Source organism: Eumetopias jubatus, unplaced genomic scaffold, assembly GCF_037043125.1.
Source record: "Eumetopias jubatus isolate StellerSeaLion01/CBP00866 unplaced genomic scaffold, mEumJub1_p1.0 scaffold_8, whole genome shotgun sequence".
NCBI classification, from domain to species: Eukaryota; Metazoa; Chordata; class Mammalia; order Carnivora; family Otariidae; genus Eumetopias; species Eumetopias jubatus.
The window spans coordinates 77,611,901-77,619,773 of NW_028274814.1; the positions used below are offsets into that span (position 1 = coordinate 77,611,901).

Consider the following 7,873-nt stretch of genomic DNA (forward strand, 5'->3'; position numbering starts at 1 on the left):
GATGTCCATCAACAGATGAAATGGTATACATATATTCAATGGAATATTACTCAGCCACCAAAAAGAATGAAATCTTGTCATTTGCAACCACATGGATGGAACTAGACAGTATTATGCTAAGAGAATAAAGTCAGTCAGAGAAAGACAAATACCATATGATTTCACTCATATGTGGAATTTAAGAAACAGGGAAGGGAAGGAAAAATAAAATAAGATGAAAACAGAGAGGGAGGCAAACCATAAGAAACTCATAATTATAGGGAACAAACTGAGGGTTTCTGGAGGGGAGGTGGGTGGGGGATTAGGTAACTGGGTGATGGGCATTAAAGAGGGCACTTGATAATATGAGCACAGGGTGCTGAATGCAACTGATGAATCACTAAATTGTACCTCTGAAACTAATAATACACTATGTTAACTAAACTGAATTTAAATAAGAATTTTTTTAAAAAAAGAAAAATTCAAAAAGCAGAAAGAGAGCATTATGGTGATGTAGAGGTAGTAATTACAGGAAGTAGCTGCCATCCTTAGGGCTAGGGGAACAAAAAGATGAATTTGGATGGCCAGCCACTAGAAGCCTGCAGGAGATTCTCTGTGAGCTGGGACTCAGATCCCTGAAGAGGCACGGTGCCCATCTGTGTTGCTATCGCAGGAGTTCAGAAGAGGGATCCTGTGGAACTGGGAAGGGGAAGCTTCTTGATGCTGCCATATCTAAGAGGGCATAAGGGGACTAGTTCTGGGAGTGCTGAGAGAAAGCTGGTAAGAACCCTAAAATAGTACCCTAAAAATAGCACCCTATTGCTGGGGTGCTAACAGAATCAGCAAGTAGTATCCCTTTAGTGCCAGAACATAAGGGAAGTCTGCTGCCAAATATACTTCCCAGAATCTGCGCATCACAAAGCATAATGGTGGGTTTGAAGATGAAGAGTTGCTTAATAACTATGAAACTCCAGCAGGATAAATACAAAAGAAACCACAGCTCACCACTTCATAATAAACTACTGAAAACCAAAGACAAAGAGAAAAATTTAAAAACAGAGACAAAAGACAAATACCTTTAAACAACGCCACCTTTAGGCACAGGCAACTGTGGTCCTGGCCTGGGCTAGTGCTTTGGGGGTTCGTGTTTGGCTTCCTTCCCTCCTGTCTCTCTCCACAGGGTGAGGGTCCTGCAGTCTGGCTGATACACCCACCCGCAGCCAGCACACTCTGTAACTTGGGCTCCAAACATCTGGGGCCTCGAATTCCCTGCCCACGGAGCCTCGGGTCCACCTCCCGCCCGCACAGCCCTCTTTCCGCCCGAGTGCGCGCCGCAGGCCTGAGTGTGCCCGGAGCGTGCTGGTGCCGGCCAAGTTCCTTAAGCATGCAGACACCCTCTCCATTCAGGAACGACCCAAGGGTGGGGAAAGAAAGGACCTTGGGTCAAGGGCCTCCATTTTTTGGCTTGGGAAAGAAGTAGGGGCGAGGCTGCCTGCGAAAGAACAACCAGTTGATCGAAAACTTCCCAACAGAAGTGACGGAAGCCTTAAGGCAACGGGCTGATATTCTGGAAATGATGAAAGAAAAATAAATGCAGACAAGAGTTCTATACCTCAAAATATACTTTAGAATGAATGAGAGTGTACCTCAAATACAGAGAAAGAGCTCCACCGCCGCCCCGCACCTCACGCCCCGCGGGATGGGCAGAGGGAACGTCCGTTCGCAGGCGCGCAAGGGATGCCGGTCCTGCCTGGCGGTCCCAGACGGCGTTGGGCCGCGCAGCCTACTGTTCCCGGTCAGGTGGCGGGTGCCGTGAGGGGAGAAGACTGCGGGGAAGGCGCGAAGTTTAAAAAGCAGCCCTCCTCAGGGCCTCCAAGAGCGGGCGCCGCCTGGACGAAATGCCACTGCCGCTGGAACGTGGCCACGGGACAGCATGGCGGCGGCGGGCTGGGAGGACAGCCCCTACTTCTTCAAGGTGGCGGAAAGCTGCTTCAATCACGCGGCCAGCATCCTGGAGGGCAAGTTGGTGGCACACGTCCAGAACGGCGAGAGTGAGGAGCAGAAGCGGAACGGGTTGCGAGGCATCCTGCGAAACCTCAAGCCCTGCTACCACTTGCTGAGCTTGAGCTTCCGCATCCCGCAGGACAACAGCGCCAGGGAGGTCATCCGGGGCTATGGGGCCCGGCACAGCCGGCACTGCATGCTCCCGTTACAGCAAAGATGTGAATGTAAAGTAAGTAAAAGTTTTGGCTTCCCTTGTGACATCTAAATGTGCTGTGGTTGATGTGCCATTTGGGGTGCTAATGCTGGTATTAATACCAAGAACTACACCAGTAATAAATTGGAAAAGATCACAAGGGGATTCACCATGGAACTCACAAAAAAGGGTTTTTGATTGGTCCTGGCGTTGATGTGCCTTCCCCAGGCATGGGCACATGCGAGCAAGAGATGTCCTAGATTGCTGACACCTATGCCAGCACCATAGGGCATGTAAATTAATGCACATGCCTGCCATCCTGGTAAATCCATCAGTCTGGGTCGCATCCACCCACATCTCCCTGCTCCTGGCTATAGTGTTTTGCATGGGATTGAAAACTTCCTTAGTGGAGTCTCTTTCATGAGCATTTTAGGAATGACACCAGGGTTTGGAGATAAAATATGTTTTTTAGGGATTTGGCAATTTTGCAGTCTATATTTACATTGTAATTTTGCTAAATGTGTTGGTGTTGCTGAATCTAATGGGAGCATATGGAATTCAGATTGCAACAGGGATCAATCCTGAATTTCTCCAAGACAAAGCCCTAGGAAAGAAGCATCCTGCAAGCAAACTGGCATATTCATCCCTATTGCCAACGAGAAGCAGGTGACCAAATCCAGTGCACCCAGAGTCAAAGCCAAGATCATTGCTGAAACTGCCAATGAAGTTGATAAGATTTTTCTGAAGAGGAACATTATGGTTATTCCTGATCTATATTTGAATGCTGAGGGAGTGATAGTATCTTACTCTGAGTGGCTAAAGAGTATAAATCATGTCAGCTATGGCTGTTTGACCTTCAAGTATGAGATTCTAACCACCGTTTTCTCATGTCTGTTCAAGATAGTTTGGAAAAAAAATTTTAGAAAACACCATCGAACTTCTCCCATTATATCTACAGCAGGGTTCCAAAACAGAATATCCAAGAAAGACAGTGTGCTTTCTGGTTTAGCTTACCCTATGGACTTTTCTACCAGGCAAATCATGTACACAGCCAGAAAGTACAACCTAGGATTGGACCTGAGAACAGCTGCCTATGTAAGCACCACTGAGAAAGTCTTCGGAGTGTAAAATGAAGCTGGTTTGACCTTCAAATAAATGGATCATAGCTGACTTCTTCACTATCCTCCTTACCTGTAACTTCTGCAAACTTATCACAAGTTAAATTTAACCACAGAAAGATTTTTCTTTTATGGACATCGTTCTCAATAAGTCTGTCCAAATCAGCCCTTTAAGATGAAAGAAATTAAAGGTGGGAGATCACATACATGTTGGTGAGTGTGAAAGTAGAAATTGCCTGTGCCAGAGGGCCACTTAGGATTTTTTGCCTTTAAATAAAAAGTCTTTTTATCTAGCTATATGCTTGCTTGCTCCCTTGCATGTTCCCAACATGTTAATTACTTTTTGTTTCAGCTTAGCATTCAGTCATTTGCATAATTTTGCTCTGGCCAAGTCTGAGATGGGACATGCTATAAATTTGATGAATTTAAGAAGTGGGTGTGAGGGGCGCCTGGGTGGCTCAGTCAGTTAAGCGTCTGCCTTCGGCTCAGGTCATGATCCCGGGGTCCTGGGATCGAGCCCCACGTCAGGCTCCCTGCTCAGCGGGGAGCCTGCTTCTCCTTCTTCCTCTGCCTGCCGCTCCGCCTGTTTGTGCTCTCTCTCTCTGTCAAATAAATAAAGTGTTAAAAAAAAGAAAGAAAAAAAAAAGAAGTGGGTGTGAGGCATTTTCATAAGGTAGTATTGTCCTAAAATTAGTTATTATTATTTCACATCAGCAAAATAACTCAATTTCCCAGGCTGCAAGCAAAAATAAAAGCCGTTTCTTATATGCATTTTATTTTTTTAGAATGATAGAAGTACATGTTGCTATAATAAAATTGCCTTTAATCATTTAACAAGCCTAACCTTGACTCAAGCAGTTAGTGCTTATAAACATAAAATAAAAAAATCTCGTATTTTATGACATAAAATAGTATCATTTATAGCTTATCAGTTCTATTTTATTGTTCAGCAAAGATAAAAAGCCAGATGGATAATCATTATCTTCACAACTACAGATGATGGAAGCTATTTTTATTGTGGCTATCTGAATTTGCTAAATATAATTATGAAATGTAGTCCAAATAATGCAGTAACGTCCTTATCATGTTAATTTTTCTTTCTTTAAAGATGTATTCTGCTGAGTAATTGAACAATAATTCAAGTAGAGTAGCCCAGAAAAAAACTATTGGTCTTCCTGTGCAGAGTCTGGCTGACAGCTTAAGCATTGCCAATGTCTCCAGCCCTGCCTAATTCCATGTCCCTTTTCTTTTGGAGGCCTCAAATTCACACAAGCTTAATTAACAAAGTGGGGCTTAAAGCATTGGATTGAGTGTTTTGTTTGAGAGTTTTTTCTTTTGGCCAGGACCTTTTGAACAGTGGTATACCAATGAAATACTAGACATTAGGTATGTAATGAATGAGTCTTTTTTAAAAAACAATAATACTCTGGAGCAAGATGGCGGAGGAGTAGGAGACCTGGATTTCGTCTGGTCTCAGGAATTCAGCTGAATGGGGATCAAACCATTCTCAACACCTACGAACTCAACAGGAGATCGAAGAAGAGAGTAGCAACAACTCTCTGAACAGAGAAGCAACCACTTACTGGAAGGTAGGACGTGCAGAGAAGTGAATCCGAGGCGATATTCGGGAGGATAGACGGCGGGGGAGGGGCCTCCGTCGGCCGCTTCTGGCAAGTGAGAGAGCCACGGAGCACAAAATCGGAACTTTTAGAAGTCGGCTCCGCTGAGGGATGTCGCCCCAGTGGCTAAGCTGGGGGGTGGAACCCTCGCGGGACAGTGTGGTCTCAGGACCCTCGGGGTCAAGAAAGACTGGGGGTGCCTGAGTGCGGCAGAGCTCCCAGGTATCGGAGTGGGGAAACCGGCTGCAGAGACGGAGGCGAGGCGCGGGCTCTCAGCTTGGGGTTGCCATAAACTGTGATCCGCGGCCCAGTCGGGCCACTGCTCCTCCAGCAGGGACCCAACAAGCAGCAGATCTGGGGAGACTCCCCTTCCTCCCCCGGGAGGAGCGGTGCGGGAGCGCACCACAGGGATCTGCTGGGTTTGGAGACTCCACACGGGGTGGGAGACAGAGGTAGAAACACTCGGTCACAGGCTGGGTGAGCACAGAGTGTGGCCGGAGACCGGGGACATGGGAGTGACTGCTTTTTTCTGGGGGCGCACTGAGGAGCGGGGCCCCGAGTTCTCGACTCCTCCGATCGGAGATTGGGAGGCCACCATTCTCACTCTGGTCCTCCAAAGCTGTACAGAGAGCTTGCAGGGAACAAATCTCCTGAGAGCAAACCCAGCAGATTGCTTAGCCCGGACCGACAAGGGCGGAGCAATTCCGCCTCCGGCAAAGACATTTGGGAACCACGGCACCAGGCCCATCCCCCAGAAGATCAGCAGGAACAGCCAGCAAGCCAAGACCAAGTTTACCAATCAAGGAGAACGGGAGAACTCCAGCGCTAGGGGAATACTGCACATAGAATTCATGGCTTTTTTACCATGATTCATTAGTTTTTCAAAGTTAATTTTTTAACTGTTTTTTTTAATTTTTTTCCCTTTTTCAACCAACATCTTATCAATCCCTTTTTAAAAAAAAAAATTTTTTTTATTTTTCTTTTTTAGAGTCATATTTTATTCCTTCATAGTAGTTACCCTTATTTTTGGCATATATATATAAGTTGTTTTCTCTTTAAAATTTTGAGATACAGTTTCTTCTAACAGATCAAAATATACCCTAAATCACTGGTTTATGGCTTTGTTCTAGTCTCCTGCCTGATCACATTCTCTCCCTTTTTTTAAAAAAATCTTCTTTCTTTTTTCAACTTCTTATCAATTCCTTTTATAAAATCTTTTATACTTTTCATCTTTACAGTCATCTTCCATCCCTTCATTGTATCAACCCTTATTTTGTACACATATAAGTCTTTCTTCCTTTAAAATTTTAGGAGGGACTTTCTTCTAGCAGACCAAAATACACCCAAAATCCAGTGTGTGGCACTGATCTATGCATTAGCCTGATCATATTTGATCATATTCTGTTTTTTTTGTTTTGTTCTGTTTTTGTTTGTTTTTATCCTTTTCTTTTCTTTTTTTTCTCCTCTTTCTTTTTTCTTTCTTTCCCTTTCTTTTCCCCTGGTTTCAGGTCTTTTCTGATTTGTATAGAGAATATTTGCTGGGGATGTTGTTAACCTGTTAGCATTTTGTTCTCTCATTCATCTATTCTCCTCTGGACAAAATGACAAGAAGAAAAAAATCACCTCAGCAAAAAGAACAAGAGGTAGTACCGTATGCCAGGGAACTACTCAATATGGATATTAGTACGATGTCGGACCTAGAGTTCAGAATCATGACTTTAAAGATACTAGCTGGGCTTGAAAAAAGCATGGAAGTTATTAGAGAAACCCTTTCTGGAGAAATAAAAGAACTAAATCTAACCAACTTGAAATCAAAAAGGCTATTAATGAGGTGCAATCAAAAATGGGGGCACTAACTGCTAGGATAAATGAGGCAGAAGAGAGAATCAGCGATATAGAAGACCAAATGATGGGAAATAAAGAGGCTAAGAAAAAGAGAGAGAAACAACTACAGGATCACGAGGGCAGAATTCGAGAGATAAGCGATATGATAAGATGAAACAAAGTTAGAATAATTGGGATCCCAGAAGAAGAAGAAAGAGAGAGGGGGGCAGAAGGTATATTGGAGCAAATTATAGCAGAGAACTTCCCTAAAGTGGGGAAGGAAACAGGCATCAAAATCCAGGAGGCACAGAGAACCCCTCTCAAAATCAATAAAATAGGTCAACACCCCGACATCTAATAGTAAAACTTACGAGTCTCAGAGACAAAGAGAAAATCCTGAAAGCAGCTCGGGAGAAGAGATATGAAACCTACAATGGTAGAAACATTAGACTGGCAACAGACCTATCCACAGAGACCTGGCAGGCCAGAAAGGACTGGCATGATATCTTCAGAGCACTAAACAAGAAAAATATGCAGCCAAGAATACTATATCCAGCTAGGCTGTCATTGAAAATTGAAGGAGAGATCAAAAGCTTCCAGTACAAACAAAAACTAAAGGAATTTGCAAACACGAAACCAGCCCTCTAAGAAATATTGAAAGGGGTTCTCTAAGCAAAGAGAGAGCCTAAAAGCAGCATAGATCAGAAAGGAACACAGACAATATACAGTAACAGTCACCTTACAGGCAATACAATGGCACTAAATTCATATCTTTCAATAGTTACTCTGAATGTAAATGGGCTAAATGCCCCGATCAAAAGACACAGGCTATCAGATTGGATTAAAAAACAAGACCCATCAATATGCTGTCTGCAAGAGACTCATTTTAGACCCAAAGACACCCCCACATTGAAAGTGAGGGGGTGGAAAACCATTTACCATGCTAATGGACACCAAAAGAAACCTGGGGTGGCAATCCTTATATCAGACCAATTAGATTTTAAAACAAAGACTGTAATAAGAGATGAAGAAGGACACTATATCCTACTTAAAGGGTCTATCTAACAAGAAGATCTAATAATTGTAAATATCTATGCCCCTAACATAGGAGCAGCCAATTTTATAAGGAAATTAAT

General features: G+C 43.8%; 1 pseudogene; it reads left to right on the top strand.

Moving 5' to 3' along the window:
• The first annotated feature begins 1,912 nt into the window (after positions 1-1,912).
• LOC114224083 (glutamate dehydrogenase 1, mitochondrial-like) lies at positions 1,913-3,331 on the top strand (annotated as a pseudogene).
• The last annotated feature ends 4,542 nt before the right edge of the window (positions 3,332-7,873 follow it).